The sequence below is a fragment of the Mauremys reevesii genome, linkage group 6 (assembly GCF_016161935.1).
Source record: "Mauremys reevesii isolate NIE-2019 linkage group 6, ASM1616193v1, whole genome shotgun sequence".
In the NCBI taxonomy this organism is placed as follows: domain Eukaryota; kingdom Metazoa; phylum Chordata; order Testudines; family Geoemydidae; genus Mauremys; species Mauremys reevesii.
The window spans coordinates 40686359-40712669 of record NC_052628.1 but is presented as its reverse complement, the minus strand read 5'-3'; the positions used below and the strand labels follow the sequence as shown (position 1 = coordinate 40712669).

The 26311-nt window shown below is 48.3% G+C and overlaps 1 long non-coding RNA gene across 3 annotated transcripts; it reads right to left on the bottom strand.

The window, feature by feature from the left end:
- Positions 1–570: 570 nt before the first annotated feature.
- Positions 571–26311, bottom strand: LOC120408286. 3 transcript variants are annotated; one of them, XR_005600586.1, is made up of 4 exons: positions 11443–11607; positions 10570–10699; positions 2235–2376; positions 571–1338 (listed from the first exon to the last, which is right to left on the bottom strand). It is a non-coding gene; the product is annotated as an uncharacterized LOC120408286 (long non-coding RNA). The 3 variants fall into 3 exon arrangements; XR_005600587.1 differs by lacking the exons at positions 10570–10699; positions 11443–11607 and adding an exon at positions 26237–26311; XR_005600585.1 differs by lacking the exon at positions 10570–10699.

Sequence of the window (26311 nt, the reverse complement as noted above, 5' to 3'; positions counted from 1 at the left end):
AAGACTGGATTAGATGACCTTTTGTGGTCCCTTCCAGCGCTACATTTCAATGATTCCATGATCTCAGCAAAACAAGAAGCTATTAGAATACAAAAGCCCTGTTCTGATCTTACATGCAAACACTCTTTAGCTCCAGCTAAATAGGAAGTTGTGATTAGCTAAAAACATATTTAGACAATAAAAGGGAGATTTTTAAAGACACAAAAGGCCCTGGTCTCATTGATTTTCCATGGGAGCTAGGCACCTAGCTGCCATTTGGAGAATCCCCCTCGAAAGTTTTATTGTTGACTCAGCTAACGCTGTATATCAATATATGCAGTATATGCATTCTGGTTGATTCATACTACACCAATCAGTGTGCCCATAGCTGAAGTTGGCCAGAGCCTTCTGTTTAAGAGCTGATTTTTCAGTTGACCTAAGACGCTATATTTAGACTGCAAGCTCTTTGGGGAAGACACAATGTCTTTGTATGGCATTTAGTACAATATAATTATTAAATGGTAGTAATAATCCACAGACCCAAGAAAACAGATGATTTAATAAAAACGCTAAATACAGCTTTTACCCAGTTATTATGAATGGACGAGCTATAATGAATCAAGTGTCTAGTTCTGAAACACAATCATTTGTTGAATTTGAAAAAAATATTTTAAAAGCTGGCAGCTCAGCCATTTAGTCAAGTAACCCCTGACATTCTCTAGACAGAGGTTTTCAAACTGTGGGGTGTGCCTCCCTCGGGGGGTGTGGAAGAATGTTCAGGGGGGCAAGCAGCAATGCCTGGCAGGGCTTGAGCCGGGAGCAGTGACTCCCAAAGGGGCTCCGGCCAGCAGCACCACCTCCAACCCCGATTCATCTCAGCAGGCCACCCAGCCTGTGGGTCAGTGTCAACTGCTACGGCCATGCTGATTTCCACTCCTGGCAGCCTCTGTGCTCACTGCCGGCTCTGTCCTTAAGAGACCATCACACGTGCCTTCCCCCATCCTGAAAACCTGAGGCGGGAGGGGCAGGTATTGTGTCTATTTTTGTCTGGTTTAGAGGTGGGCCACGCAACCAAAAATTGTAACTCAAAAGTTTGAAAACTGCAGCTCTAGACACTGCAAATCAGCAACCTTACACAGATCTGTACACTAAACCCCATTAAAAACAGTGATGTATGCCATGATATACATCTACCATGTCAATCTCAGGCATTCCAACAATACACCAAGGACACAGCCAGGGACCGAGAAACCTATATGCCAACACTTCATATACTTATTATTCAGAAATTTCTTCAACCACCTTCTTTTCCAGCACTGGCACAGTCCATTCCACCTTCAGGGTATGTAAATTGTGTACCTAATGATGAGAAAAAGGGATGTTTTATAAATTCACTATACTGGTTATTGTCAAAAAGAGAGGTCACAAAGGCTTCAAATGATACCTTTTCCTCTCCATCAGAGAATTCCTGATTCAGGAAAGCTTCCCTATCGAAATCAGTGGGGCCTAGGCATGGGATTAACGTTATATGCATATATAAGTGCTTTCTTGAATACAGATGGACTTAAACACACGCTTAAGTGCTTTTTTGAATCAGAGCCAGTCCTCAATTCCAATGGAATAAAATGTCAGATCTACAGTAGATTTTATTTAATCCCCACTTTAAGTGCAAAACTCAATTCATGCTTAACTGTGGAGCTGTGGCTGGCATCTCCATACTATTTTCAATGGGAATACTAAGTTTTAATATACATAGGACCACACCAGAAAGTGATGCCATGGAGACTAAGGAGGGCACTTGCCTTTATTTTGCTCTGCAATGTGTAATACAAACTGTTCCAAATTACGGCAGGCATCAGCATATTTTAAAGTCTAATTTTCTGTAAAAACCACCATACCAAGAGCATTGTTTGAAAGAATTCATGTAAATTAGTTTAAAAAACCAAAGCTATATGTCTGCAATACTTACCCTATTCTACAAACTAAGTGGGGATTTTATACATTCTGAACAAGTGTGCACACGGTTATTTATGAAATATGTGCAGGTGTCACACTCCATTGACTAAGTTTAAATACTGCCATAACAGAATATTTTTAAAGACACATCTGTAAAACTATTTGAACATGCACAATTTTTAGATAAATCCAGGTAAATAATTATTTATTGATCAAATGATTCCAATATTTCCTCTCCATAGGCCCTTCCATCACCATTTTATGAACTAAAAATTAAAAAAAACAACGACTATGATTACATCTTATGCAGTGTCAGTCAACCGGAATGAGCAGGCATCAGGCCTAGTGGTTGGAGCAGTCATCAGTAGTCAGGAACCAAAGCCGAGGGGTAACAGTGGAGGACAGGAATGGGATACCAGAGCCAATGGATCTAGCTGGAATCTGTAGTCAGGAGGCAAAGCCAAGAGTCAAATGGGAGAGCAAGAACTGGAACAAAGAGGTTATCAGGCAAGGAGGGGTTCAAGGCAGGGACAGGACAGAGGCAAGGCTAGGAGCAAGGCAGGACCAGGAGGAACAAGATCACGCAAGAGAAGTCAGAGGGGTGGGAATGAGCATTAAGAAGCCAGCTGCTGCTCCTGGCTTAAGAGCCAGTCTGCTGGCCCCTGCAGCCAAATAGGTGACATGGTTAATCAGGCAGCCTGCTGCAGGCCAGCTGAATTGATGAGGGTGCCTGGAGACTAGCTTTGCTGCAAGCCCTGATTCCTGGGGGAGGGGAAAGGAAAAAGAAGGTAGCAAACCACAGATACTAACATTTGAATGACAAAGACTTCTGAATAAATTCCAGCCATGTGATGTGTGTGTAACATTTCCACGCTGAATCACATGTAGAAAAAACTGTTATGAAACACAGGCATGAGCAAGTATGCGCACACACACTCAATGGGCTTACAACACAAACAAAACACTGGCTTTTTTTTTTTTTTTTTTTTTTTTTTTTTAAGCATTAGCCAAGTTTCAAGAAAGATTTTTCAAGTTTCACCTGAGATTGGGTCACGCTGGCAGTGTTCTTCCCTTGCACAGGAATAGGGCACCATAGTTTGGATATTTTAAAGGTACAGCCAAGGAAGGTGTTGAGCCTGTCACAGCACACGAAACACCCACTTCACAAACGAGGGTAATCCTCTTGGACCCTGAACATCCAATCACATTCCCTCTCCCTTAAATAATCATTAGCTTAAGCCACACATCCAATGTGAGATCAATAGAAAGTCCAAGCAGTCTCCAGCACAGACCTTTCAACCCATTGCATCATTTATATTGTAGTTTACCAGATTTTTTTTATCTTCCGATATAACATGAAAAAGTACCCACAGCACTGTTGTTTATTACCAGTTACCACATGACTCATCTTCTCTTTGACGATGGCTTATGTGAAAGAGCTGCTTATTGTTCCTTCTAGTCTGTGGCCATGAACAGGGGCGGCTCCAGTCCCCAGCACGCCAAGCACGTGCTTGGGGCGGCATGCCGCGGGGGGCGCTCTGCCGGTCGCCGGGAGGGCGGCAGGCGGCTCCGGTGGACCTCCCGCAGGCACGCCTGCGGAGAGTCCGCTGATCCCACAGCTCCGGTGGTGCACCAAAGCCGCAAGACCAGCAGACCCTCCGCAGGCATGCCTGCAGGAGGTCCACCGGAGCCGCCTGCCGCCCTCCCGGCGACCGGCAGAGCGCCCCCCGCGGCATGCCGCCCCAAGCACGTGCTTGGCGTGCTGGGGACTGGAGCCGCCCCTGTTCATGGCCACAGACTAGAAGGAACAATAAGCAGCTCTTTCACATAAGCCATCGCCCTGCTTGGGGAGGCGAAATGTCTAGAGCTACCCCTGGCCATGAATAAGGCTGTGAGTCTTTCATGGAGATCACAGAAGTCACAGACAGATTCCACGACTTTCTAGGACCTCCGGGACTTCTGCAGCGGCCAGTGCGGCTGACCCCAGGGCTGCACAAGCAGCTAGGGCAACCCCAGGGCCAGTTACACCAGCTGTTGCTTGGGTGGCTCCAGGCAGCTGGCCCCAGGGACGGCTGGAGTAGCAGCAGTCCCAGGCACTCTCCCAGAACAGCGGTCGGACCTTGGGCCACCCACACACACCCTCCCACCGGGGCAGTGGCAGTGGGTCCCTGAAAGGCCCCCCCCAGAGCAGCAGCAGAGGAATGCCAGAGCGCTTCCCCCCAGAGCACCTAAGATTTTGTCAGGAGTATTTATAGGGTTACAAATACTATAACAACACTATATATTTATCGTCATGAACAGGTCACGGCCTGTGAATTTTTATTTATTGCCCATGACCTGTCCATGACTTTTACTAAAAATACCCACGACCTAAGTTCCCTGTAAGCTGGTGGCTGCACAGCAACCTATTTAGCACCACTCAGGAGCTCAGGGAACCTGTCCAGAGATCTGCCACGGCTGGAGGAGAGGTGCTTCACTCCCCCAGCCCCAACCAAGCCCAGCCCCCAACCTGCCGGGACGGCACAGCCCAGCCCAGACCCAGGCACAGCCGGGGTGCTTGGTCCCAGGCCTGGCCCAGGCACCGCTCTCCCAGCCCTGAGCTGCCACGGCAGGGAGAGGTGCCTCTTCCACCCCATCCCTCCCAACACCCCAGGTGCTGCTGCGGGGAGAGAGAGCTGGGGGGAGTCCTCCTGTCATAGTCCTGGACCCAAAGGTGGATTTACAGTGAAACACAGGGTGCCTGGCATGGGGCCACCCAACGACAGGGGGTCCCAGGGCTGGGCAGTTGCGGGGGCAGAAGCATGCTCCTGCCGGCTCCTGCTGTAGGCTACGCATCCACCGGCAGCCAAGCTCCTCCTTCTCCCGCCTCCTCCCCCGAGCATCCTGTGTTCCCACCCCCTCCCAGAGCTTCCCCTGCTGCCAAACAGCTGTTTGCCGGTGCTCAGGTCATTCCGGGAGGGGGAGTAGGCGGAGAAGAGGTGGGGGCGGGGCCTTAGGGAAGGGGGTGGAATTGGGGCAGCGTGAAGCAAAGGCAGGTCCCCTGCAATCCGCATACACCTCTCCCACCCTCTGCCGTGAGCCACTCAGGGCAGGGAGCACCCGCACGACCCCAGCCTACACCTCCACCCCCTGCCCTGACTTCTGCACCCCTTCACGCAACCCCAGCCCCTGCCCTCTCTGACTCCTGCACCCCCCTCACCACCAGACCCCTGTTCACCCTGACTCCTGCACACACACCCATATCCCTACCTGCACACCTCGCACCAAATGGGAGCTGCCCCAGGTAAGCGCTCCACACCCCAACCTCCTGCCCCAACCCTGAGCCCCCTCCCGCATCCTAACTCCTGGCCAGACCCTGCACCCCAACCCCCAGCCTACTCCTGCACCCTAACTTCCTCCCAGACCCTGCACTCCCAGCCCTGAGCCCCCTCCCTCACCCTAAGTCCTGGCCAGACCCTGCACCCCAACATTTTTTTACCTTTTTTTTTATAAAGCACTCTTATCCAAAGCACTTTACAATAGTTAGCTAACGGTACAAACAATATTTGGAAAGGTCATTAAGTGGTCCACCGACACCCTCAGCAATTTTCAAGTGGTCTGTGGAAAAATAAGTTAGACTACATAAACAATCAAGGTACCTCACTTTATTTTCATTTACTTCCTACTAGTTATAGGAGAAGGATGAAGAAAAAAAGAATGAAAAATGGGGGTCTGGGGGGACATAAGAGACAATGTTCTTTTTCTTGGCTGGGTCCCAAGGAGGGGCCCCAAAATGAATCTGAGCACACTGGTCTACACTAAGCACTGAGTCAAAATGAATCTGAGCACTGAGGCCTGGTCTACACTAAGAACGGGGGTCGAACTAGGGTACGCAAATTCAGCTACATGAATAGCGTAGCTGAATTCGAAGTACCCTAGTTCGACCTACTCACCCGTCCAGACGCGGCGGGGTTGAACTCCGCGGCTCCCCCGTCGACTCCGCCACCACCGTTTGCAGTGGTGGAGTACCGGAGTCGACCGCAGCGCTTCCGGAGTTCGAACTATCGCGTCTAGATCAGACGCGATAGTTCGAACTCCGAGAAGTCAAACTCACCGCGTCGACCCGGAAGGTAAGTGTAAACCTACCCTGACTCTAAATTCGCCACTGCCCAGAGCACCCTCCTGTACCTCAAACCCCTCATCCCCAGCCCCAGCCCCACCCCAGAGCCCGCACCACCAGCCAGAGCCCTCACAACCCTGCACCCAACCCTCTTCCCCAGCCCTGAGCCTCCTCCCACACTCAGAACCCCTTAACAAAATTCATGTGGTAGGGATGGGGTTATGTGCACCAGTATGAAGGTGATGTATCACACATCACCTCCATATTGGTGCACATAAAATTCATTCCGCACATGGGTGGGAAAAATTAGAGGGAACGCTGCCCATGACTAAATTGCAGCCTTAGCCCTGAACAATCTCCCCTTACCATTCTTTCTGTGGCTGGCTACCTCAGGAGCTGATATATGAGTTGCTACCTCCCTTCCCTGCTTTGTTTTGGCCACCTGCCTGAGGCAGGGACCTATACGGAAAGAAAATTATCCAGTTTGGCTCATCAATTTTTCACTCATCCCTTCATACTGGAGCTAACATTCTCTGTATTTCATTCTCACACAAAGTAATCAATTTGTTCCCTACCATTATCTGGGCAGCTCTCCCAGAGGCAGATTAAGGCAGGTGCCTTGGAATCTGGGCTAGGTGGTCTGAGGGAATTTATGCCATAGGAAATCAAGGAAAAGCTAAGTAAGGACTGGATGCATGCACTTATGTCTGCAAAAATGTATATGCAATCCTGAATCTAATTTTCCATGCGCAACTGCACATGCACATTTGTATGTGGACATGCAGATTGCCATTACGCATCTACACTGCCATTTGTGTGTGAGTGCCTAATCCATATGTACAGTTGTGGTAATACTATATACCAATTTGGTACACAAATAAGCATGCACAATTGTGCACACATATTTCTAAAAATCAGGCCCTGCTTAGGGAAGCTAAATAGAGGAAATCTAAACAGGGCCTGCTCTAGGTTTTTTGCCGCCCCAAGCAAACCCTCCCCCCCTTTTCTTTTTTGGCTTTTACACATTTGCACTTTTCAATGTCTTGTTTTTGACTGTTTAAAATTTTAAAAAATGAAAACAGAGAATTTGTAGTTAGTGAAATAAAACAATTTCCTACTAGTGTGCTCATTTACTCACTGGGCCGGCCATGGAGTGAGCTGGGCTGTGTCTGCCTGGGCAGAGCTAGGGCTGCCCCTGCGCCAGAGGCCTTGGCATAGGCAGGATGTCAGCACCAACCCCAGGGCTCATGTGGTCCATTGCAGGTCGGACCAAGTCACGCTGCTGGCAGGCTACCCAGCCTGGTTGTCGCTGCCGAGTAGCCAGAGGTGCCTGGAGCTGAATGGGAGACGCCGAATAGCTTTCCTTCCCCGCGAGCACGCCCGGGGGCTTGGCGCTGCCCTCCAGAGCTGGCTGTCACAGCCCCGTGCAGGCAGGAGCAAGCAGCGGGCGTTAGGCAGGAGCTGGGGGGGGCTGCCCGGTCCCTCCAGCCAGGGCACAAGCGCCTCCACTCCCCCGGTGCCAATCCCAGTCTGAAATGGCTGTAGCAGCCCTGCCCATGGTCCCACGTCTTGCTATGGGAAGGGAGGAGGGGAGAAGGTTCTGAGAGCAGGGTTGCGGCCTGGCTTCCACACTGGCCTAGGGCCCCCGTGGCTAGAGGTGCAGTCAACCCCAGGGACCCTGGCTTGGGGCAGCCTCAGCAACACCCTAGAGTCCTGGGCAGTCACCCCACGGCGTGGCAAGGGACACAGCCGGCCAGGCAGGGGGCACTGCCTGTAGCTCTCACACAGAGTGAACTAGGGCGGCTGCGGGATTCGGCTGCCGGGGCCCAGGGCAGAACAGCCAGTGACTGGTGATTGCAGGGCAGTGTGCCCGGGCCTCCTGCTCCCTGGGATCCCCACAAGCCAGCCACGGGCTCGGCCTGTGCAGCGGCACGAGTTCTGCTCAGTCCGGGCTGCCGCTCCCCTCCCCTGGCAGGAGGCAGTGAAGTGGGGAGGAGGATGCAAGGACAAGCCGGAGGAGGAGCCCGCAGCCGGTGCTGGAGGAGCGGCCTGCCCAGCTGCCATGTTCCACCGCCACTCCCTGCGCTCCATGACCAAGGCAGGGCCACGCTACCAGCTCCTAAACTGAGGGGGGCTGGCCGCTGCCCATGGGAGAGTGGCAGGGACACACTCCCCACTGAGCCGGATCCCCCTGCCCCACCGCACAGCCCCGGCTGCACCCGGTTAGAGAACAGGGCAGTCAGGATCCAGCCCAGGACACTGCCTCAGGTCGGAGCTGGGGCCCCAGCATTATGCTGCCCCTGGTAATTTGCCACCCCAAGCACCTGCTTGTTTTGCTGGTGCCCAGAGACACCCCTGAATCTAAACAGTCTGTTGGGAAGAGGTAGGAAGAGTTTGTCCAGGGAGAGGGGCTTGGAGAAAGTCCATTTGGGGGCTTGACAAAGGAAGATCAAGGAGTTCAGCTGAGTGAGAAGGCTGGGGGGAAGGAGGTTGCAACATTGCAATAGTCAATCTGAGCCCTATTTAGCCTTTAGGGACACCCTGCAGCATTCCTACAGGATGTTCTTAGGGTGGCATGCACTAAACCTCCAGCCAGCCTACCATTTTCCCAGTGAGAAGCAGGAGCCAAAGTGGCTGCTGAGCATCGATCTATGTGGCTAAAACAGATTCAAGACCACCACCACCCATGTTTCTTAAGAAAATGCAGGGATAAATGTTGACATTTATTGGGTCTGGGAGCTGTACCTCATCAGGGTATTACATTTCCACAATAGATTCTTCTATCATATGTCACTAGTTTTTTATTTTTTGGAAAAAACAATAATTATGGGCTGGGCTTTTTTAAGACGACTTGGAAAAAATGTTTATGGACAAATTAAAGCCCTTGCAAACTAAGATTTAAAATGGAAACTCTGGCAGATGCTGCTATGATCACACACTGTCCTAAATACCAGCCCCGTTTATCCCCAGTGATAGCTATCATACCATCTTCTGCAGCAAAATAGCATGAGTAGCTGTGATCAACTTTACTGCTGCTGGCAGTGGGGGCAAAGGGGGGAGCCAATAACCTTCCACCCTCCTGGCCTTTCCTCAAGCATGAGTCCTTTTGTCCCACCTCTCAGTCCACTTACTGTACTATCGCCACAGGAGCACAGCCACGGGCAGTTACACATTTGCAATGTCAGCTTTTTATCCTGATAGTGTTTATCTTCTGGCAAACGCGTCCACTGGGTTTGGACGATATTAGCTCCTTGTGACAGTGTCAGCACCACACCAAACAGAGCACAATACAAACAATGAGTAATACATTTCTAGCAAAGCAAACTCCTTTTACAGCACTGTTGATATTAAACATTTCCATTGCAGTAGTGCTCCGACAGCCTGTTAAGCTGGGCCTTGTGGAAACACCCAAAACATGGTTTCTACTCCAACTTGCAGGCTAATTCAATACAAGACACAGCCAGTGTGTAACAAACCATAGAGATGGAGGAGGAGAGGAACAGTTACAAGAATCTGTGGTGTGGTTACAAACGTGACTTGATGGTGACAGATCATTCAAAAGGGGATCTTAAAATATATATTATTAGGGAAATGTTATTTTAAATGTATTGCTGGCATCGTAACTATTTACAGTGAGGCCGAGACTGGGTTTGTGGAGACAAAGCAGACAGGGAAGAGGCTGAGAGGTGGGGTGAGGGGAGGGGTTGGGAAGAAAACAAGGGACAGGGGAAAGGATAAGACTTGTCAGAAACATACATAAGGGAGGTGCTATTTGGGAAATGTGTCCATGACATCGGCAGAGCAGCTTTAGGAAGGCAAGGCCGGAGAGGGTAGGGGGAGAGGTGTACTGCTAGGGCCTGCAACATCACCTGGAGGAGACTCTAACCTGGGCAGGCAACCATGCAGTCTCTCAGGGGCAGGCAGGCTTTATCTGTGTCAGGGTGGAAAGGGAGCAACCCACACTCACCCCTTTATTAATTATTATTAGTAGTGATACTGCAGTGAAACCCAAAGCTCTCAGTCAGAATCAGGGCCCCATTGTTCTAGATTCTGTGGCTGCAGCCAGGAGCGGCTCTAGGAATTGCGCCGCCCCAAGCAGGACGGCACGCGGTGGGGGGCGCTCTGGCGGTCGCCGGTCCCGCGGGTCTGGTGGACCTCCCGCAGGCACGCCTGCGGATGCTCCACCGAAGCCGCGGGACCAGCAGACCGTCCGCAGGCATGCCTGCAGGAGATCCACCGGAGCCGCCTGCCGCCCTCCCGCGGCACGCCACCCCAAGCACGCGCTTTGCGCGCTGGGGTCTGGAGCCGGCCCTGGCTACAGCATCAGCTGGAGACCAGCTTCCCCACAGCCACCGCCCACTCACAATCACATTTCTTGTAGGACCAAGATTGAACAACCCAAGTCCGTGTCAACTTCAGTTTTTAACCCTGCAGTGAATAGGGCCCCAACAATTTTCAAGCAAAACTAGACACTTCTCTTGAGAGACCAGGCTTTGAACTCAGTCTGAAAGTTGATTGCATGTGACAAACTTTACCAATCATTCTGCCATTAGGAATGGAGTATTGCTGAGCTGATCCCAAGAGATCTGGTTGGGATTCAGACTGCTTGTGGTTTCAGAAATGGACGGTTGATTTCATTCATTAGAAGCCTCTTTACAGTGCTACCTAAAAAAAAAAAAGCTTGCCTAACATTACATTGTTTTTCTGGATAATTATTTTGTGTGGAAGCATATCCAGTTAAAAAATATCTCCATAGAAATAGAATATGTAATAATGTCCAGTTTTCATCGGAGTCTTTTTTAGGGATACATGAAAAGTATAGACCTGATATGTTAGAATAGCGCCATCTTGTGGAAATAAGTTGCAGAGGCCAGGGTAACCAACAGTAAACTGGAATTACAGCTGCAAAAAAGGGCGATTTTTCTTCTCGTGGGTTTGTGCCAATATCTGATCTGGTTTCCGTCTGCAGAAGTTTGAACAGCCCCTTCCTTCCCAGAGTTTCACTTTGAGTAGCAGGTTTGAATTAAGACAAAAAAAATCTCAAAGCAAAGCCCCACTAAAACAGCAAATGTTGTGCAATTTCAATGTCACCCCAAAATTGAGCATGTTCACTCTGGAACCTATCTGGAGTTTGGCACAAAGATTTAAGAATGGGCTGGTTTCAGGTTCCAGGAAGAATATTTTACACAGCTCTCCCCAGCATTCTTCCAAAACCCAATCAGCACCACACCTCCTTTACACACTGCCTTCTCAGTTAATATACAGCTGCACCCTGTATCCATATTCAGCAATATTTGGCTCTCTCTTTGCTTTGCAGCTTGCTGAACTTCAGGGATCAATGTTACAAAGGAGTTCCATAATCACAAACACAAGCATCTAAGTCTCCCTGCGGCGGGGCGATGACTCACCGGCGCAGCACCTCCTGCTAGTCATCCTGGGAATTAGCTTTTCCAGCCTCTGGAGCGCCCTCTGCAAGCCGGTGTCTCGTCTGCCGCTGGCCCCCCGTGTCCTTCCTGGACCCCAGTGCCCTTTACCTCAGGGTTCTGCCCCCTAGCAGCAACCCACAATCTGGGTCTTCCCACCTCAGGGAACCCCCAACCCCCTATCCCCACCTCGCCTCAGTGGCTACTGCCAGTCATCGTCTAGCCCTCACTCCCTGGGGCAGACTGCAGTCTGTAAACCACTCATCATCGGCAAGGAGGGGTTGGACCAGCTGCCTCTGCCTATATCTGGGCTGCCCCTCTGCAGCCCTAGTACCCTTAAACTCAGCCTGCAGCCTAGGGCTTTGCTAGGCTGGAGCGCCCCACCTCCCTCTGCCCTTCCCCAGCACTGCTCCACCCTAGGTACCCTCCTCAGCTTCCTAAGCAGCCAGGTCCTTCTCTCTCAAAGACTAGAGAGAGAGTGTCTTCTACAGCCTCTGGCCCTCAGCCCTCTTATAGGACCAATGGTGGCCCAATTGTGGAATAGCCCCAGCTGTGGCTGCTTCCCCCAATCAGCCTAGCTTTACCAGCCACAGCCATCTCCAGGGCTGCTTTAACCCCTTCAGGGCTGGAGCAGGGTGATCACCCCGCTACACCCCCCAACAGGCATTTCCAATTGGATACGTTACATAATGTAAATGGCTGAAAGGAATTAATCATACAGCCTTAGGCCATGGATAACACTTTAACACAATAATTAAGCCCCAAAATGGTATGAATAGCTTCAATACCTGCCAACAGAAGACTCTGTTCATCCATCTACCTCAAGCTTCTTCCCCCACTCCTAGGAGCAGCTGATAACATGATTCACACTGCAAGGCCTATCTAATCCATGTTCTGTTGGACAAGGGAGAAAAGCAAGTTCCAGAGAGAAGGACCTGTCCCTTCTTCTCTCTTTCAGACTAGGAGTTATTAGCTCAAACACCTCCATTTACCAGAACTCTGCAGAATCTCCTAATAAAATAAGTGTTCTTGAGGGATTTATAGGTCAAAAACCAATCCTGTAAACTCTTCTAGGAAATAAACTGGCAGCCAGTGTAGATCACAGTGCACAGATGTAATGTGCATCGTGTGTGAAAATTCATTCAGACTCTGAGTCAGCAAGATACTTAAATATTTATGCACCTGAGTAGGCCCCTGGACTTCAGTGGAACTACTCAGGGTCTTGAAGGTACAAGTTACATGGTGGAGTACCTTAGTGAATCTGAGCCTCAATGAGTGGGCAACAGCGTTTTGCATGGCCTTTCATTTCTAAATGATCTTGAGGTGTAACCCTATGGCAGTGACACTGTACAACCTTGAGGTGCAAAAGACACGTCTGACTATGGTGAGGTCCACATCTTCATATTCTAAGAAAATGATGCTGTCTCCTTGCCAAGTGCAAATGATGGACTCATGGTAAATGCTGCTATTTGCACATCCAGCAGCAGCTAAGGAGCCAACCAGACTCTCAGGTGGTGAGCCCCATAGCACCTGACAAACATATGCCTGCAACAATAGGCAATAATATAATCTTTGCTATACCCTCTAGCTGCTTCCCGAACCCTAGCATTGCCTGTCTTACCCATGCTGAGCTTTAGCAAGTGAGCCCTCCTCCACGCCACACTTACGGATAGATGCTGGAAAAGTCACCCAGCCACTCTAGGTATATCAGAATTTGGGCCACTGATCAGAGAACATGTTGCCGTTTGCACCACTCACACAGCTGAAAACAGAAGAACAGAGTTAGTAAAAATAAACGATGGGCTGGAAGAGTAATTTATGGACCGTCTGTGGGAAAGCTCATCTGCAACACAGGCATTTCTTTTTGTACTTTATTTTTCAAACTGCTATTAATCACTTTAACTTCCACCTATGTGAAAGGCTTGTCCCTGTGGGGCTATTGTCCCTCCTTTCATTTAGTCACGGCAAGCCAACCCTGAGCTGGAAACGCTTACCACTCACAAACAGCATATTAAAAGGCATTGATATTCCGTTCACATCAGCACCAGACAGCACAAAGGTACTCAAGGAATTGTTTGCTTGTTTATTAAATGAGATGTCCGTCCCCCTAGCTCCTCTTGTATTTCCTTAAGAGCCACTTTTTATGCGATGTAGTTCTGGTGCCAAAATGTATTCAAATGGAGCTCTGCAGATTGACAGACACTTGTGTCTATTTGACTCAACTCCATGGTTCTGGCTTCTCTCCAGCTCTTCTGAGAATCAAGATAAGGCTTGTATTTGGTGAGAACTCATGCCTGACAATGTGTGTGCGCCCAGCTAATCAGCGTGACAGTGTAGCAAAATACAATTAATGCACCTGCTGGGGGACACTGCTTTAGGCATAGTTTTGTTTCTGTGAGTTGGAAACTCGGGCATATGAAGAACCGCTAAAAAGCTGAACATATAAGAATCTTGAAAAATACAGCTGATGGGAAAAGGGCCATAGTACGGATAGTACAAATACCTTACAGGATGTAACTCAGAGGAAAGGGTCAATTATTCTCACTAGTCAAGGATGACAGAACAAGGAATAACAGAATTAAACTGGAGCAAGGAAAATTTAGTTTAACCAATAGGACAAATTTTCTAGCTGACTGCAAGCGTGATTAGACCATGGAACACACAGCCAAAGGAAATGCTGACATCAACAGACACCATCCAGGCTAGACTTCATAATCATTTTGTTATAGGATATTGGAGGCCTGCCACAGCACAGCAAAATGAACTACATGACCCATTAGTAACCCCTTCCTTTTTCACTATGGAGATTATCCATGTAAGAAGGGTTCCCAGGCCATCCCTGCAATTTGGTATAATGTTCCAAATAGTACATCCATTGTATAACTACTATACACTCTGCAGGGAGAGATCTTGTGCATTTCTAGAAATTTCTTGGGCATTCATGGGAGATAGCCTCAGTCGTTCTGCCAGCTGCTTCAAAATCACTGCCCAAAACCAAAAGGAAGAAAACAATATTGCTTGCCTGGTGCTCTAATTCAACATGAATATTAAATAAATGTCTAATCTCATCTTTGATAGCACATTTGATTATCCTTGGCTAAATATGTTCATAAATCAACATTTATTATTTAAAATTGGAGGATATATATTTTTCAGGACACCTTAGGTGTCTTAGTAACAGAACTTCCTTTTAACATACACCTCTCAAGGGACCTATGCCAAAAATATTTTAAATAGACATAATTTTCAGTTTAGTTTCTTAAACTTAATCCTTTTCTTTATCTAAATTTGATTTTGTGTAATCAAGAGTTTAATCTCCACAATCTCCAGAGGCAACAGGAATAAGATAAAATACAACTTCAAGCCATCATTCCATGCTTCACTGTAAACCAGATCACAACAAAGGAAAATGGGATGCTCCTCTTTCACAAATGCAGCGTTGGTCAAGCTGCACCTGCAGAGTGGGAGACTGTTACTTTTTCTTTTTTCTCCTGTGGGACCCACTCAGATCTCAGACAGACATACAGATGTGACTAAAGCTTTCTTCCTGTCACTCCCCATTTCACTATGCAAGACTGGAGCAATCCTGCCCTTTGATTCTGTGTATACAGCTCCACCGGGCCTTATTAGCAATAATAAAAATCCCTATTTTATTACTGTTTTGCCATGTCAGAATGCTATGTACAATTCTGCTACTGCTCAGCCTTTACTTTGGAATTAAGGAGAGTCCAGCATTACCTCACACAATAGCTAAAGGAATTCTATTCAAGGACTGTACTATTCAAACGTATTTTTAAAAATACGATTTTTGAAAGGCAACCGCATTCCCCCCATTATCTCCCCAGCAGCTATCATGAATAATAATTAAGAAGAAATAGTATTTGCGGGAAGAACAAAAAAAGGAACATAGTTTCCAGCTGAAATTTGGATGTTTAAGATGCCAGTAACCGTGTGGCCACTAATCCCCATCAGCAGTTCCCACCCCACCCACCAGTTTTATTCTGGCTATTCTCAGTTCCCTTTTTACAATTCACACTTCAGTTCCTGTTTGTTAGGAGGTCTTTCACTTCCCTGACGATGGTGCACTCTAACTTCCTGCTGACACACACTACAGGATGTATGCTCGGTTGCCTTTGGATACAACATCTCTGAAGTTTCTGGCGAACTGCAAGTGTTAGCTGTAAACTATTGTCTTTTTGCTAGCTAATTGAATTGATTCCCCCACCTTCCCTGCACCTGAAAATGAGGCTTCAATGACTAAATGTGCCTGCAGGGAGGCAGTGCCATCCAACTATAAATCCACATCAAAGCTGCCACTAAGTGAAGTTGAGCAATCCTGCTGGATCAGAGGAGTAAGAGCCCATTTTTATTACTTGGAGATAATTACATGTAAAATGCTAGAGCCATATTACTCCCTGTGGGATTAATCACACAGAGGGAACAAGAAGATCTTGGGCTTTGACCATTATTCTGGGGCGGGTAAGAAGGCCTCACCCTGCCACCACATTGAACAGACGGGTATTGAGCCTGCAGAAACCGCAGATCCATGCAGAAGCCCTGTGAATATGCCCTACATTAACCTTCCTTCCATGTCAGTATGGCTCCAAAGAAATTACACGTCCACCAGCTTCTCAGGGAAGCACCTACTCAGGGAAGGAGAGCAAAAAGAATGAATCCTAGTTATAGGGAAGGATGATCCAAAAAGCCCTCCAGCCCTACCCCTCCCCACCAGCAGATCCCAACCACTAGAGCGTTTTTGGAGGGGCTTCCACAGGATCAAACCGAAAAAGCAGGAAGGATTTAGGGGAAATAGCACTTCAACCTTTTTTCTGCATCCCTCCCTAATCACAAGGTGGAAAAGGTGTTTGTCCCCATCTGCAGGTGGAGGGACCATACTGGACGGTGGCAAGAGCACGCATATGATACCTGTCATTCTCAAACACTCTCCAAGCAATTCTGGACACCTTCAGTATCAGTGGCTCTGTGTACATGTTGAACCTCACTCTGCATTTCATTCCATACCTAATGTGACTGTTCATGGCAATTGCACCTGTCCCCTCAGTGATTCAGCAAGGGCACCCACTCTCGGCTTCCAGCTCCCTAGCCATTGCCTTTCTGGGATGGACACCCACATCTCTCTCCCTCCTGAGCAGGGTATTTCCAGGCTGAACAGTTTCCTACCTTCTCTGTGTTATTCTCAGAAAAGGACAGTCTGCCTACACAGGCCTGCTTACTTTCTCTTCAGGGACTAACACCACAGTAATAAGTTACCACCCAGCACTTCCTATGCAAGCCTATTTTACTCTTAAGGTAAAAGCACTACAGAGAAAACATTAAAACAATAAAAACCTACCAATGCATCAGATTCGCCACAAAATGTCTTCAACATGGGTTCTGGCAGGTGACTACTTCAAGCCCCACTCCTGCCCCCAAATGGGGGGTGGGTTCCTTTGTGCTCCCAAGGTCAGAGCAGCCTCAGCTCAGAACTAGCATCCAATCTTATTAGCCCTCAGTAAGCCAAGTCCTTCTAACCCTTCCCTAAAGATTGGGGCCCTCCATGGAGTAGAGGTCCTGTCTGTTTCCTGTCCATTTGCCTTGAGCCTGTTTGAAACCAGGTTAGTTATCCAAAAATATTTTCCCTGTCTCTTGGTCCCTGCAAAAATCCAGTTTGACCTAGTATATGCAAACCTCTCCAAGGGTTAGGGATTATAACCAAAGGAATTACATTAGCATACCCAAAATTATATACAGTCTCACAGTAACAACATAAACAATTGCATTTTAAATGCAATGAACCCAAAAGGCATTGGACTTAATTCAATAATGTTTATCTTAATTCCATAAGAGTTGCAGGATATTGTCACACCATTCACTCCTAATTATTTTATAGGAACAAAATAATACATTTTAAAAATAACCTGCTGTTAATAAAAATGTACACAATACAGCAATCTTGGCCTTAAGGGACCATCCAAACTTGGTTCCTTAGCATAATCAAAGCCAGAGTCATTCCAGGATCATCTGCAAATCTTCATTTAACAACTGGTCTCCACATTTTGTAGCTGTTTTTACCAGGTGTGCTAGTAAATGCACCACTTTCGCTGAAAATTGTGTTGCTATTCTAACTTTAAATGTGTTTTCTATCTTGCATGAAGATATAGAGCAGATTAATAAATACACCTTTTCTGGGGGGAAGACAGGGGGCCTTATTATTCCACCTTTGAAGGATTTGCTTGCCTAAAAAGTGGCAGCCCCCGTTCAGGCATCATTTCTGCAGGGAGGGTGATGGGGTAAGTTAGAAGTGTTGCCACCTTGCACAAATCACCCAGTTTGGACCCCACGTGGAGCCAGCCTGCCTCTGATGATAGAAGCCCCAGCTCTCAGGGGAATTCCAGAATTCAGGGGAAAGCCCCTTTTGAGTGGCTGTCTTCCACATTTCCCCACCTCCTATAGAAGTGCGGTCAATCAGAGCTACCACAGGAGATAGTGCTCTCTATGCCCCTCTCCTCAGGAGCCAACAAAAGAGTTTGTGTAGCGAATGGGGAGAGGGAGCAGCCAACATCACTTTCACATTAGGGGCTGGGCGCAGGAGGTGAAAGAACCCAGCAACTCAGGCCTCTCTGAGTTCGTCTCCCCTCCTCAGTACCACTGCAACCCCAAGCTTGGGAAGGGGGCAAAGACCACCCTGCTGGAGCTGAACCCCAAGCCCAGGCCTAGGGGGAGGGTGAAGAGCCCTGAAAGCTGGCCCCCACCCATCCCCTCAGGTCTGGAGGAAGGGTGAAGAGCCCCTGAAGTTGCTACTCTGCCCATGGGAGGGTGAAGAACCACCACAGCAGCAGGTGGAACAGAACAGGGCAAATGTGGGGCTTGGGTGTGCGGGACTGTTGTATAGCTGCGTGGGAAGAGTTGATATTGGCCTGGGGCAGATATGAGGGCTTGGGGCACAAAAATAATTGAAGTGGGGGATGATGGGTGGACAATTAATTGCTGGCCTGGGTGGGTGTGGGGGTCGGGAAGAAGGGATAGAGAATGAATTAACTGGAATTCGTGGGTTTGGGAGGAAGCTGGAAGCTCCATGCCATCAAGCAGCACTTTATACAAATTTGTGTCTTCTGGAAGGCGCTCCCGCCATGGAGCCAAACCCGCATGACTCACTATAGGTTAGTGAGAGCTGGTAACATTAACTGTCACACACAGATACTTGAGAGGGGCAGACAGTGCTCAAAATCCAGAACATGCTTCTTGAAACTTTCCCTCAAAACTCATGCTTTTGAGGTCTAGCTTATGATTTTTAAACTTTTGGGGTTGGCAATACTAAATTAGGTACAATTACCACACTCTGTCCCCTTTCCCATACCGCACCATAACTCATTTAGGACTTTTTGGAACGCATTACCCAGCATCAAGCCCCAGAGATATTGTAGTGAAAGCCGTGTTTGTAGGTGCTAGTAACAGCTTCAGAAATAAAAGTCCCACATGTTTGCTTAGTCACAAAGAATTAATTCACAAACATTGTAAACAGTATTTGCAATACCTTTGAATAACTTTTATAGATTTCCTCCTTTCCACTTCAGTTACACATAGTACAAAGGAAGATTTCCGCATAAATATTTGTGTTTCTGTATTTTAGAGAAACAAGGTGGGTGAGGTAATATATTTTATTGGACCAACTTCTGTTGGTGAAAGTTACAAGCTTTCAAGCTATACAGAAAACTCTGTAGTGTGACCTTAAAATGTGGCGAGTATATGTTACCTGGATTTTTCTTCAGAGCTTGAGAAGAATGGCAGCATCTTAGTTTTATTCCGTACACTTCAGCCTTGCCAGCAAACAAAAATGTAAGGTTCCTTAAAGGCTTTAGCATTTTAGGCCTCAGGTTTATAGTTGGCTGATGAGACAGGAAATATGTGGCCTGAATCCAAAGTAGTACAGGTATCTGGGAGTATTGGGATCAGCATAGAAAAGATCGATTTCCCTAGATTTTTGTAAGTCTCTCTTTGGAGAACTGTCTTTTCACCATAAGTCCAGCTAAGTCAGTTCTCTGAAAACGTCTCCTCAATGTGAAGCAGCAGTCAAAAAACGAACAGAATGTTAGGAACCACTAAGAAAGGGATATAATGCCACTATATAAATCCATGGTACGCCGACATCTTGAATACAATGTGCAGTTCTGGTTGCCCCATCTCAGAAAAAGATAAATTAGAACTGGAAGAAGTACAGAGAAATGCAACAGCTTCCATACAAGGAGAGATAAAAAGACTGGGACTGTTCAACTTAGAAAAGAGGCGACTAAGGGGAGGATATGATAAAGGTCTATAAAATCATGAATAGTGTGGAGAAAGGGAATAGGGAAGTGTCATTTACCCCCTCACATAACACAAGAACTAGGGGTCACCCAATGAAATTAATAGGGAGCAGATTTAAAACAAACAAAAGAAAGTATTTCTTCACATAGTGCAGTCAACCTGTGGAACTCGTTGCCACGAGGTGTTGTGAAAGCCAAAAGTATAACTGGGTTAAAAAAAGAATTAGATAAGTTCATGGATGATAGGGCCTCAATGGCTATTAGCCAAGCTGCTCTGGGTGTCCCTAAGCCTCTGACTACCAGAAGCTGGGACTGAACGACAGAGGATGGATCACTCAGCAAGTGCCCTTTTCTGTTCATTCCCTCTGAAGCATCTGGCACCAGCCACCGTCAGAAGATAGGATACTGGACTAGGTGGACCACTGGTTTGACCGAGTATGACCATTCTTATGTTCTTAAGGATCTACTACCCCTCACCTCACCTGAGCCCCTGTTCTCTCTTTAACAGAGATAAAATCTAAATTTAAGACAGTTAGTTAATAGTTAAATGTAAAATTACAAAGGCTCTGTAGCCTTAGGGGCAACACATTCTCTCTTTCCATCTCCCTCACAAATACACTGCAGCAGACCAGACATTCTAACTGAGGGCTTCCCAAATAAGTAAAGATGAAATAAGTAAAGATGCCCCACTCCAGCAGAACAGGGGTTAAAAGCAGCCCTGGAGAGGGCTGTGGCTGGGATACAAGGAGTGAGGGCAGCTGAGGGAATAGCTGACCACAGGTGTGGCCAGCTCAATTAGGGCCCAGCTGGCTCTGATAAGAGGCCTGGGGGCCAAGAACTGGAAGAGTCTCACTCTAGCCCTGGAGTGGGAAGGGCTCGCTGCCTGGATGCAAGGTACCTGAAGCAGAGCAGAGCAGGGCTGGGCTGTAGAAGGGCAAAGGGAGCTGGGGAGCTCCAGCCTGGTAAACCCCCAGACTGCAGGCCTTGTTGAAGACCTATGAAAGGTATTGGGTCTGCAGAGGGGCAGCCCAGGGATAGGCAAAAGCAGCAGGTCCTACCCCCTTGCCAATTATGAGTGGCCATTACAGACTGCAGTCTGACCCAGAGAACGGGGCTAGATGATGACTGGCAGTAGCCATTGAGGCAAGGTGGGTTTAGAGCAGGGGTGGGCAAACTTTTGGGGCTGCGGGCTACATCTGAGTGGGGAAATTGTATGTAGGGTGGGGCAGGGGGTTGGTGTATGGGAGGGAATGCAGGGTGTTGGAGGGGGTGCAGTGTGCAGGATGGAGCTCAGGGCAAGGGATTGGGGCAGAGGAGGGGTGCAGGGTATCCGAGGGGGCTCAGGGAAGGGGGTTGGGGTGCAGGAGGGGTGGAGAATGCAGGAGGGGTGCAGACTGTGAGAGGGGGCTCAGGGCAGGGGGTTGGGGTGCAGGGTGTACAAGGGGGCTTAGGGCAGGGAGTTGGGGGTGAGGTGCAGGAGGGGTTCAGGCTCCAGCCCGGCACCGCTTACCTAAAATGGCTTCAGGGGGGGAGGGGCAGCAGCAGACTCCCTGCATGCCTGCCTGGTCCCACGCCACGACGCTCCAGGAAGCGCTGCAGCCCCCGGGGGGGGGGAGTGGAGGGCTCTGCATGCGCTGCCCTTACCGCGCCTCCAGGTACCTCCCCCAAAGCTTCCATTGGCCCCTGTTCCCCATCCCAGCCAATGGGAGCTGTGGGGGGGGGGTGCCTGGAGGCAAGGGCAATGCATGGAGCCCCCCTGCTGGGGGCCACAGGGAAGTGGTGCCAGCCGCTTCTGAGAGTGGCGCGGGGCCCGCAGTGCCACAGGGGGCAATCCCGTGGGCCGGATCCAAAGTGGGGGATTTTCATTGGAAAACTTCCAATCAGCGCTAATGGAAACTTTCCATACAGCTTCAGAAAAAGATACTCAGCATGTCTAGTAACCAATAAACACAACCTTACTTCTGGATGGTTCCGTCTGAATTGCCCTGTCCTGCTTTGCTGTCTACATGGGTGCAGACACACACAGTCTGTGTTACCAACTCTCATGATTTCATCATGAGTCTCACAGTAATTGTTGTTTTCATTGAAGCCCCAGCTCCTGGAGTCAAGTGGATATGTGCTGTTTTCAGCCTTTGTGCTTAAAGAAAAAATGTTTCTAGCCCTCGTGGCTATGGAGAAAACTTCAAAATGTGTACCCTAAATGCTCAAAAAGCAGAAGGCATATAAACACCAAATCTGCTATTTTTACCTAATCTCATGATTTCAAAGCCAATCTCATGATTTTTGGATATTTGAGTTGGCATCCATTGTTGGATCCAAACAAAAAATGTGTCTCTCCTGCTAATATTCTCCCTTTCTTTGGGTTTAAAACAAATCAAAGGCTGTCGTTTAAAGCATGTGACTTAAATTTCAAGTAAGTACATCTGTCTTTCTTAAAAGGTGGAGGGTACAGTACCTTTTGCTTTCCCCAGTCTGATTTACAACTGCAGTGCCTCAGATATTTTAAATGTTTGCATAGCAGTATCCATTATAATGTGACTTTCTACAGCATAGCACATATGTTGTTATTTTTTTAAAATGACCAGAGAGAGATGTTCCCAACACAGTTCAGAAAAAAACGAATTGATCACATAACACAATGTGAAGCTCTGTAATTTCCCTGCCTCCTGCTATTCTAACTAGACACTGGGTGGCAGTATTGTATGAACATTAACATCCATACAGTCATGTCTGAGTTTAAAGAAATGTATTGGTACATGAAATCAAAAGCAAGCTTTTTGTTTGGTTACCCCATTTCCTGTGGTACCAGCTAATTCACCAAAGAAAACAGTCACAAATTATTTCAATTTCTAGATGATGCAGTTGTATGCAGCCTTCTTGTAGTCCTGTTGGTCCCAAGATATTAGAGAGACAAGGTGGATGAGATAATATCTTTTACTGGACCAACTTCTGTTGGTGAGCGAGACAAGCTTTCACGCTTACATAGAGCTCTTCTTCAGGTCTGGGAAATATATTCAGAGTGTGACAGCTAAATGCAAGGTGGAACAAACTGTTTAGTATAAGTAATTAAGTGTATTTCAAGGGACAGATGAAGAGGCCCATTAACACCTCTCCAGCCAGGGTGGGGGAGTGAGGAAGCTGGCAGGAGCAGGGGCGGGGCTAGACAGTGTTGGTTTTAGATCGTTGCAATAAGCCATAAATCATGGGTGGTGTGTCCAATAGGCTGGCGAAGGCTGTGGCTCCTCAAGCAGCCCTAAGTGGCCCTGCCCATGCTCCGCCCCTGCTTGCTCTTTCCCCAGGCCAGGCTGCTCCTCTTCAGTTCTACTGGGCTAGGGCGGCTGGAACTTGGGATGGGGACTGGGGCTGTGCCGCCCAGCACTGTGAGGGAGAGGGCTGGAGGCGCTGGGGCTGCCTGCACTGTGCTTGGGGGAGTCTGGGAGCACTGGACCTGGGGGAGGCCACTCTCCCTCCCTGCGCATGCTTGGGGCGGCATGCCGCGGGGGGCGCTCTGCCGGTTGCCGGGAGGGCGGCAGGCAGCTCCGGTGGACCTTCTACAGGCATCCCTGCGGAGGTTCCGCTGGTCCCGTGGCTCCGGTGGACCTCCCGCAGGCGTGCCTGCGGAGGGTCCGCTGGTCCCGTGGCTCTGGTGGACCTCCCGCAGGCGTGCCTGCAGAGGGTCCAGTGGAGCCGCGGGACCAGCAGAACCTCCGCAGGCACGCCTGTGGGAGGTTCACCGGAGCCGCGGGACCAGCGACCGGCAGAGTGTCCCCCGCGGCATGCCGCCATGCTTGGGGCATGTCTAGAGCCGCCCCTGAGAGGGGCCATGCACCACCTGCCCGCCCTGTGCTTAGGAGTTGGGGGAGGAGGAGGGGCGGGGCCAGCCAGGGGCTAGCCTCCCCCTGCCAGCAGGGCACCTGCTGCCCATGCCATAAATCCAGTGTCTATTCAGTCCATGATTTTTAGTGTCTAGCAAAGTTACAACACTTAAGCTCCCAGGGTCATCTTTGGAAGGTATTGTGCTGGTTTCCTTTGGGGATGAGTATTTATTAGAATACTCTATAACCCACTAACCCCCAGCTCCACACACACTTAGGGCTTGGCTACACTTACAAATTTGCAGCGCTGCAGCAGGGTGTGAAAACACACCCTCTGCAGCGCTGCAAACTGCGGCGCTACAAAGCGCCAGTGTAGTCAAAGCCCCAGCGCTGGGAGCCGTGCTCCCAGCGCTGTCCGTTATTCCCCACAGGGAGGTGGAGTACGGACAGCGCTGGGAGAGTTTTCTCCCAGCGCTGGCGCTTTGACTACACTTAGCGCTTCAAAGCGCTGCCACGGCAGCGCTTTGAAGTTTAAGTGTAGCCATAGCCATAGAGCTTCCCCCCACCCCGTTTATGGCTGGAGAGGTGTTAACAGGCCATTCCACCTTGAAATAACTCCTTATGCTAAATAATCTGTTCCACCCTTATATTTTCCTGTGACACTCTGAGTACATTTGCCAGACCTGAAGAAGAGCTCTGTGTAAATTTGAAAGCTTGTCTCTTTCACCAACATGAAGTTTGTTCAATAAAAGCTATTGCCTCACCTATCTTGTCTCTCTAATATACTGAGACCAACACAGCTACAACACTAGAAGATACCAAATTTTGCTGTCTGAAATGGAAACAACATGAAGAAAAAGGAAACAGAACTTAACAGTGACATCTACTTCCTGAGCAAATGCAAGAAATAAATCATCATCCTCAGAAGTCTCACCATCTAAATCTTGCTGACCACTGCATACAACTGCAAATATTCTGAACAGCTCTGCAGAAGGACATGAGAAAAACTGAGGAACAACTTATTGCACCTCATATACTCCAAAAGGGACCTCAAATAAGAAATCATCTCACACTCCCACACACTGGAAAAAAAAAGAATTAGGAAAGTTACCTGGAAATCATGCACCACCTGACCCAAAACAACTATAAAAAAAAACCTGACGACAGCCATCCAACACAGAAACAAAAAGTGGAATCAGCTATAACAGCTCCACAACCCACGAAACACCACCTCCAGGAGAAACCACGACATCCGGACCCACCGCATGGACCCTATACGACACTCCATCATCAGCTTATCAAGACTACCCCTAATCAGGCCTGAATTATCTGTACTCTCCAAGGAACTGAACTTCTTCCCCACCACTGAACTGGGTACAGTTCTAACATAAGGAGAAATAAAAATTCCTCCGCCAACTCCACGTCAAAGAATTCTTTCACAGCAATGATAAAACCACCCACAATTACCACTTTCCCACCATCAGTCATAAGAAAAAAGAATCATCCAACTGGACACCACACAGCAGACAAAACTTCACTCTTGATCATGACATTGATTGCATCAGAAAAAAAAATTGACTGAAATCCTTAACAAACATCACAATCTCTCCACAGCCAAGAGGACAGATATACCATCCCTGAAACCTAGCCACCCAGTAGTGATCAAACCATCAGACAACGGGGGTGCCATTGTAGTCCTCAACTGTGCAGACTATGTTAACGAGGGCAACCAACAACTCTCCAACACCACGTATTATAAAGAACTCAAAGAAAACCCCCAACCACAATTTACCCAGGCATTTAAGGGTATCATTAAATCCTTCCCCAAACAACTCCAAGAGAAACTCCACAACCTCATCCCCCATGAACCCACCCCAGGGAACTTCTACATGCTTCCCAAAATACACAAACAAGGGAACCCAGGCAGACCCATCTTATCTGCCCACTGCACTCTTACTGAAGGAAAATTGGGACTCATAGAAACCATCCTCAAACCACTCACCAGACAAAGGGCCAGCTTCCTCCAGGATATGGCCGACTTCATCCAGAAACTCTGCAACATTAACAGCCTCCCTCAGAATACCATCCTTGCCATCATGGATGTCACAGCCCTATACACTAACATCCCTCACAATGATGGCATCACTGCAAAATGTTTACAAGATAATGGACAACACACAGATATCCACCCCAAACATAGCCACACCCATGACAATTTTACATTCAACAAGAAACACTTTGCCCAAATCATGGGTAGTAAGATGGCTCCCCAGTATGCCAACCTCTTCCTGCACCACCTTGAAGAAGTCAACGATATACCTGAGATATATTGATAATATTTTCATCCTCTGCACAGCCAACCTAAATGCTTTCATAGATTTCCACCATAACTTCAGCAATCACCATCCATCCATTGAACTCTCTTTAGAACACTCCCACGCTAGCACCAACTTCCTGGACACCACGATCAGCTTCAACAATGAAACCCTGCAGACAACTATATACAAGAAACCCACAGTTCACCACACCTACCTTCACAGATCCAGTAACCACCCCAAACACACCAAAAATCACTTATCTACAGCCAAGCACTCAGTTATCACACAATAGGCTCCTAGAAGAAAGCCTGGGATATACACTTTGTAGCAATGCGGGACTCACCCCTGAGGCACCTCTTGCTGGTCATCTCTGGGAATTAGCTTGTCCAGCCATTGGAGTGCCCTCTGCAGGTCGGTG